At 45.5% G+C, this 8,248-nt stretch overlaps 1 pseudogene; it reads left to right on the top strand.

Moving 5' to 3' along the window:
• The first annotated feature begins 5,626 nt into the window (after positions 1-5,626).
• LOC103229091 (aldo-keto reductase family 1 member B1 pseudogene) lies at positions 5,627-6,549 on the top strand (annotated as a pseudogene).
• Positions 6,550-8,248: the final 1,699 nt, after the last annotated feature.

The raw sequence follows: 8,248 nt of genomic DNA, 5'->3' as shown, positions 1-8,248 counted from the left end.
CTCAGGTCTGGAGTCTCCAGAGCTGTAGATCATCACCTGAACATAATTCTTAAATCTCTGGGCGCCGCTCTGCGTATTCTAGCCCCATGTTACTTTGACCTTTCCTTTGATGTCCAGAATTTATTGTCTTCATGTGAACATCCTCAATGATTTTCTGTTTTCATTTTTGGAGAGGAAGGTGTATTGTGTATTTATAGACAATTACATTTCTCTCTTTCGTTCGTTCGTTCATTCTTTCTTTCCTCTTTTTTCTGCGTCTGTCACTCTGGCTGGGGTACAGTGGTGCGATCTTGGCTCACTGCAACTTCCGCCTCCCGGGTTCAAGCAATTCTCCTGCCTCAGCCTTCTGAGTAGCTGGGATTATAGGCACACGCCACCACGCCCAGCTAATTTTTGTATTTTTAGTAGAGATGGAGTTTCTCCATGTTGGTCAGGCTGGTCTTGGACTCCCGACCTCAGGTGATCCGCCTGCCTTGGCCTCCAAAAATGCTGGGATTACAGGCGTGAGCCACCGCGCTTCGGCCCTCTCTTTCTTTCTTTTCTTTCTTTTCTTTCTCTCTCTCTCTCTTTCTCTTTCTCTCTTTCTTTTTGAGATGGAGCTCTGTCACCAGGCTGGAGTGCAGTGGTTCAATCTCTGCTTACTGCAAGCTCCACCTCCTGGCTTCAACTGACTCTCCTGCCTCAGTCTCCTGAGTAGCTGGGACTACAGGCATGTGCCACCACGCCCAGCTAATTTTTTGTATTTTTGTTAGGGATGGGGTTTCACCATGTTGGCCAGGATGGTCTCGATCTCTTGACCTCATGATCCGCCTGCCTTAGCCTCCCAAAGTGCTTGGATTATAGGCATGAGCCACCGCACTCGGCCTACATTTCTTTTTCAACAATAATTTCTATTCATGAATTATTATGAGGCATTCACTGTTTTGGCACAATCTTTTTTTTTTTTTAAATGGAGTCTAGCTCTATCGCCCAGTCTGGAGTGCCGTGGCGTGATCTTGGCTCACTGCAAACTCCGCCTCCTGGGTTCACACTATTCTCCTGCCTCAGCCTCCTGAGTAGCTGGTACTACAGGTGCCCGCCACCTCGCCCGGCTAGTTTTTTGTATTTTTTAGTAGAGACGGGGTTTCACCATGTTAGCCAGGATGGTCTCCATCTCCTGACCTCGTGCTCCGCCTGCCTCAGCCTCCCAAAGTGCTGAGATTACAGGCGCGAGCCACCGCACCCGGACTGGCACAATCTTTTAATGAACTTAGAGTACAAAACAGATGAGCTAGAAGGGGTCTTACCAGACCCTCTGATCCAGTCCTCTGCCTTTTAGCAGTCGTCATAGCCTTTTCTCTTTGGGAAAATTGGATGATTTATTTGTTTCTGCCACACCTGATCAGCATACAGTTTAGTGCAAAAAAGGTTCAAACTAGTTTAAGAAGAAGTGGGCTTTGGTCAGAGGAAAGGCCATATACTTTATGTCAAAGGAAATGGATGTTGGGAGTAGATGAGCATATATCACAGGTCTGAGCAACATGTTTCCCCAGGGTGGACTGGAATTCCAGTGGTTCATGATCCTGTCAAAATCAAGTGGTTGAGAGAAATGGGCTCCAGATTTCCTCTGTTACAACAGAAACTTGCAGATACTAGTCCATGTTAAAATGAGAAATAGTAGGACCTCGGTTTTCTCTCGAGTAAATTATTTTTCAGGAAGGAAAATAAAGATTATTGATCATTGGGTTACAGCTTCAAAAGGAGCAGGTGTTCTGTGGAGAAATCAGTTTGATTTTGTGTGGAAAAGCAGACCATCCCGGGAGCAATGGTGCTAATACCTGCTAAACCACGTGGTAAAAGAAAGCAAAGTCGTTAGCCATATGGGATCAGTCAAGAGAATCTGATTGTTTTATAAAGGTCTTGGTGTCAGTCCTGGACTATTTGATAGGGTCTCTAGTACCTGATGCTGAGGTCTTTTATGCATTTCTTGCACATTTACCATCTGCTTGAGCCTGTGTTTTTGGAGTTAATTTATTTCACATGGAAGAAACCTTAGAGCTCATCTGGCCTCTTGGTGGCCTATTAATGTACCTTTAAGGGCCAGAAACTGATGTAAATGTGTAACACTGCTGGGTATAGATGAGAGAAAGTGGGGGACTGGGCTGGGCTGGACTGGAGAGTGATACACACACATACATACACACAATGCATGTCTAAGCTTATATGGGGCCAGATTTGAACCATAGGCCACAACTTAGCAATGATTAAGCCTCTAACCCCCTTATTCTATAGACAGAGAAACTGAGGTCACCTGTATAGTTGATGGTAAAGCTGGGAATAGAATCTGTGCTCTGTCTCCCAACCAGGAGGTTTAGGGGATTGTGTATAAGACATATGTACAAGAGACAGTCATGAGAGCATGTTATCACCCACAAATACTATCACTTGGCGTGGCTGGTGTGCAGGTTTCAAAGAGAGAGAGAGAAAAGTGATAGAAGAGAGGCTAGAGATGGAACCAGTGGCTGGACCCTGAAGAGTCTTCTCTGCCATTGAGTTTGGACCCAATCCTGGGAAGAAAAATCAAAACAAAACTCAACTCTGGAAGCCGCTAGATTTTAATATAGAAACTTGTCCCTGAGGGAATGCTACAAGGAGAGACTACTCCTTCACCATTGGCCAACCCCATAGAGTGTGACAGGTGAAGTCACCCTTAGGCCAGGCTAGGAGGCCAATTTTCAGAGGGTGTTCTCTTCTCTTCACGGACTCTGTTCAGCCCCTCAGGCCAGTGCACAGGCTCAGTCTCCACTATGCCAGTGGAGTTAAGACACTGAACCCAATGCACAAGCAATCTTCCTTGTTGGTAGTTTTGGGCAGAAGGGCTGCTGGGGGATGAGAATATCATAGATCATAGCTAATATTCTTGAAATTAGAAGCAGACAACTTTAAAGATTCATTGGTCTTAAAAACATGATCTATCTAAATAATTTATTATCCCGAGGTGAAAATTCTTCGAATTTGTTTTCTAAGGCTCTCATTATTCAAAGTCTTCTTATTGCCTCCATCCTAAAATAATGTTCTTTTATAGAGATAACTTTATTTACTGTAAGGAGAATTATAAAAGTAAATGTACAGGAAAATGGCAAAGTATGAATTGTTTAAGAATGTTACAACCTCTGTCTCTTACTTAGTGTTACTCTCTTGCAGTTTGGATGACAAAAAAACCATGGCTTATGGTAAAGTGATTAAAGCTTCCCCAGGAGCTCCAGCTGTCAGTGTAGTGATAGCCCTTCTCATCATGGATTTTCTCTTTCCATACTTAAAGTGTGTTCTTCTTTTTGTTTTTTGTCCACTGTGGGCAGACATCTGTGAATAATGGAGCCCATGCTTATAGCCGCTATGGGCAACATTCTATGACCTAATCAATCTGTGGAAATTTCAGTTTTTAATTAGTATTAAAGAAATAACAAGCATTTCTGGGCCATCATTTACAAGAAAACGCTGCTTTTTGTTTTGTTTTGTTTTGTTTTTTTTTGAGACAGAGTCTTGCTCTGTCATCCAGGCTGGAGTGCAGTGACACGATCTCGGCTCACTGCAAGCTCCACCTCCCCGGTTCATGCCATTCTCCTTCCTCAGCCTCCCCAGTAGCTGGGACTACAGGCTCCCGCCACCAAGCCCAGGCTAATTTTTTTTTTGTATTTTTAGTAGAGATGGGGTTTCACCATGTTAACCAGGATGGTCTCGATCTCCTGACCTCATGATCTGCCCACCTTGGCCTCCCAAAGTGCTGGGATTACAGATGTGAGCCACCATGCCCAGCCTGAAAACACTGCTTTATGGGAGATTATAGGTTATTGTTTTCTTCTCCATAAAAAGTTATGATGAGAATAAAAATGTCCCCTAAATTTGCCCTTTCTTTTCTTTCTTTCTTCTTTTTTTTTTTTTGAGATGGAGTTTTGTTCTTGTCGCCCAGGCTGGAGTGCAGTAGCACAATTTCAGCTCATTGCAACCTCCACCTCCCAGGTCCAAGGGATTCTCCTGCCTCAGCCTCCTGTGTAACTAGGATTACAGACACCTGCCACCATGCCGAGCTAATTTTTGTATTTTTAGTAGAGATGGGGTTTCAGCATGCTGGCCAAGCTGGTCTCGGACTCCTGACCTCAGGTGATCCACCCACCTTGGCCTCCCAAAGTGCAGGGATTACAGGCGTGAGCCACTGTGCCCAGCCTAAATTCGCCCTTTCTAGGACTTGGTGTAAGCACTCTTTCTATATAGGTCCTGTTATTTGAGTTTATGGGATCTCCTACCTATTGATCTCTGTATTATCCCTACCTGTGAGACGCTGTGTCTTTACTTTTCTCTTGAATTTGGCTTAGATTTTACTGCCCATTGTTCCAATATCACTCTTGCTCACTCCCTTGTCAGTCTTCTTTAGTTGCACCAGAACTGATGAGTGGTTCATAACTGCTGTTGCACATCACTGGGAAACTTCCTCAGAACACAAATGTCCTGGCCAACCATCAGGTTTATGAAGCCTGGAATCTCAGAGACATAGTCCATGCATGTGTGTGAGTGTTCTCAAAAAATTCCCAGTGTGATTCTGACACAAATCCCAGTTAAATAACCACTGATCCTAACCAAACCCTCTGTTGGCTACACTAGCTATTTTGTCATCTCTGTGATTGTATCAGGCAGCTGAGAAGTGCTGGGGAGTTATCACATATAGGCTGCCCATTGTCACTACAGTTTCATAGTCACCAGCCTCAACTGGGCACTCCATGCTGCCCGTGCATCCTACCAAATTGATTTAATTGACTGGCCTACCACTCTCTGTAATTGCCATTTCAAATCTTCCACACTCTCTGGCTTCTCTTCTCTTCTTCTCAATTTCTGCAGATGATTTTTTGCTTCCTAAGTGGGAAATTCACAACTTATTGCAATACGATTTATAAACCTACTTGTATTAGCACCTATTCTCTTCTCTCCTGTTCCAGTGGAGGAGGAATCTCTTTCATTTAAAGTGAATCCTTTCATGTGTTCTCTGGATCCCATTCCTCCCCACCTCCCCTAATAGACAAGAAGCAGAATTCAACTCATCTGCACATTTAGCTTATCACCTTGATTTCTTAGGGCATTTTACACAGTTTACTCTGTCCTTCTTAAGCTCCTCTGTCCTTTTTCATTAGTTGTTGTGATAATATACACTCTCTTGGTGTCTTTAGTACCTTGCTGTCCCTCTTCCAAGTCTGTCTTTTTTTTTTTTTTTTTTTTTGAGACGGAGTCTCACTGTCGTCCAGAGTGGAGTGCAGTGGTGCGATTCCGGCTCACTGCAAGCTCCACCTCCCGAATTCACGCCATTCTCCTGCCTCAGCCTCCCGAGTAGCTGGGACTACAGGTGCCCACCACCACGCCCGGCTAATTTTTTTGTGTTTTTAGTAGAGACAGGGTTTCACCATGTTAGCCAGGATGGTCTCGATCTCCTGACCTCGTGATCCACCTGCCTCGGCCTCCTAAAGTGCTGGAATTACTGGCGTGAGCCACAGCTCTCGGCTTCTTCCAAGTCTTTCTTTACTGGTATTTCCTACCTAACCTTTAAATATTGAAGTTTCTGTGCATGTTTCTGGGAAGTGGTCTGGGAAGCACTGCATCCATGGCCAGCCACCTCGTGCTCAACAATGGCACGAAGATGGCCATCCTGGGGCTGGGCACCTGAATGTCCTCTCCAGGCCAGGTGGCCAAGGCTGTGAAGGTGGCGACTGATATCAGGTACTGCCACATCGACTGAGCCCAGGTACCAGAATGAGAATGAGATAGGGGTGGCCATTCAGGAGAAGTTCAGGGGACAGATGGTGAAGCATGAGGAGCTCTTCATCATCAGCAAACTCTGGTGCACGTACCATGGGAAGGGCCTGGTGAAAGGAGCCTGTCAGAAGATGCTCAGTGACCCTAAGCAGGGCTACCTGGACTACTACCTTGTTCTCTGGCCAGCCAGCTGTAAGCCTGGGAAGGAATCCTTCCCATTGGATGAGTCAGGCACGTGGTTCCCAGTGACGCTGACATTGTGGACACATGGATGGCCATAAAGAGCTGGTGGATGAAGGGCTGGTGAAAGCTACTGGCATCTCCACCTTCAACCATCTCCAGGTTGAGGGGATATTAAACAAACCTGGGTTAAACTATAAGCCAGCAGTTAACCAAATGGAGTGCCACCTGTGCCTCACTCAGGAGAAGTTAATCCAGTACTGCCACTCTAAAGGCATTGTGGTGACTGCCTGTAGTCCCCTTGGCTCTCCTGACAGCCCCTGGGCCAAGGCTGAGAACCCTTCCCTCCTGGAGGATCCCAAGATCAAGGCGATCATAGCCAGGCGATCCAGGTTGGGATCCGGTTCTCAGGTAGAGGAACTTGATGGTGATCCCCAGGTCTGTGATACCAGAATACATTGCTGAGTCACAGACTTTGAAATGAGCAGCCAGGATATTACCATCTTATTCAGCTACAACAAGAACTGTAGGGTCTGTGCCTTGGTAAGCTGTGCCTCTTATAAGGATTACCTCTTCCATGCAGAGTTTTGAAGGGGTGGATGCCTGCTCAACCCCAGTGACCTGCACTTGTTTTTCCTGCTCATTTTTTTCTTGCAAATGTAGCATGGCCTGTGTCACTCAGTGGTGGAACAACAACCTCTAGACTGACCAGCCAGGGCTTGCTTGTCTAGCTTGATGTTGGGTCTGAGGAGCAGTGTCAGTGGAGTAGAAGTCTATTCCAGTTTTCTCTGCCCCTTTTTTTTCTTTTTTCTTCACCCAGCTGGGGAAAGTGTAGCTTGCATACCCTTTTGTTGACCAAGGAGAAGCAAAAACTACAAGGTCAAAATAGTGTCACTAATAGTCACATTTTGACTGCTTGTAACTTTTCGGCAAGACTTCTTTGTGCCTAAAAAAAAAAGTGCTGTTGTGAGCTTAAAAATTTTTTGATATTTCTCAGGGCTGTCTACTACCATTTTAACTTCCACTCCCCCATGTTCTTCAAACCTCCATCTTTGTGTTATTGTGTGTGTGTGTTCAGTTATAGGAATTTGGGTGTGCAAAAGTGTACATTTCCTTTTTAAACATTTCTCATGTTCTCATTTCTGCTGATAACTCAGTTACTTTGGCTCAGGGTTTCTCAACATCAATACTCTTCACATTTTGGACAGGATAATTCTTTGTTGTGAAGGTTGTCCTACATGTTTTGGGATGTTTAGCAGCATCCCTGGCCTCCACTCACAAGACGCCAGGAGCCTCCTGCCCTTCCTAGTTGTGCCAACCACAAAATGTCTCCAGATCATATCAAATGTCCCTGGAGGTATAAAATTGTCCTTGGCTGAGAACCACTGCATTTAAACTCAGTCTCTTTGGGGGTACCTAGTCATTTTGTTTCACCTCACCTTCCTTTTCCTTCCCATCTCCCTGGGGGTGATCAGAGGCTCTGGAAGACTTACACATAACCTTGACATTGGCAGAGAAATCTTTGATCTGCAATTACTTCTCCACTGGCATCCACTGTTGCTGTCACTCAAAGCCTCTTCTCGCAACAGGCTCACTGCAGGACAATTGCTCTGCTGGTTTGCGTCTCCCCTGTTGCTTTCCCGTAGTTTCTGCCTCAACATTGGCCGGTGGCTCTCTAGCTTCTGAAACTCAGCAACATTTTCCCATCTCATCTCTGACTGTGGCTGCCCATCCCACAGCCTCTACTGTGGGAGTCTCTCTTCCTCTTCTGCAAGTTGATATTTTAGTTCCCTCTGTGCTCATTCAAGTCCCTGATCACTTGCAGGGGCTCCTTCAATGTGGCATCTGAGTATGAGGTGGGGTCTCATCTCCTTTCTCCTTGAACCTGCCTCATTCTTTCCATTTTACTGCAGCTACTCCATGTTGGCATGGGGTGCCCTGAAAGGCGGCTTCCTCCCAGCAGTTCAGACACAGAGTCTTCCTGCATCTTTCTAAAGGTTTCCATCGTCCCTTCTTTCCCAGCGTTTTGGACCCAGAGGGAGCAGCATGTGGAACCCTCTTACAGAGACCACATCACGAACTCCCTTTAGCTGACTGACTCCCCATGTTCTCTCCAGCTCCCTCCCTCAAGTCTTATCATCTCTCTATATTTTGGGACAAGTACTTTTGCAATTAGAGATTAGACTTTGTCATAAAACACTATGTTCTGAGAGCTTCATGTACTTTTCCTTCTGGAACTTAAGAAACCTTCCCCCAATCTCCTTCAAATCTGTCTTTGCCATAGGCCTAA

This window comes from Chlorocebus sabaeus, chromosome 24 (genome assembly GCF_047675955.1).
Source record: "Chlorocebus sabaeus isolate Y175 chromosome 24, mChlSab1.0.hap1, whole genome shotgun sequence".
Classification (NCBI taxonomy): Eukaryota; Metazoa; Chordata; class Mammalia; order Primates; family Cercopithecidae; genus Chlorocebus; species Chlorocebus sabaeus.
The sequence above is the reverse complement of the archived record's forward strand: the minus strand, read 5'-3'. Positions and strand labels throughout refer to the sequence as shown.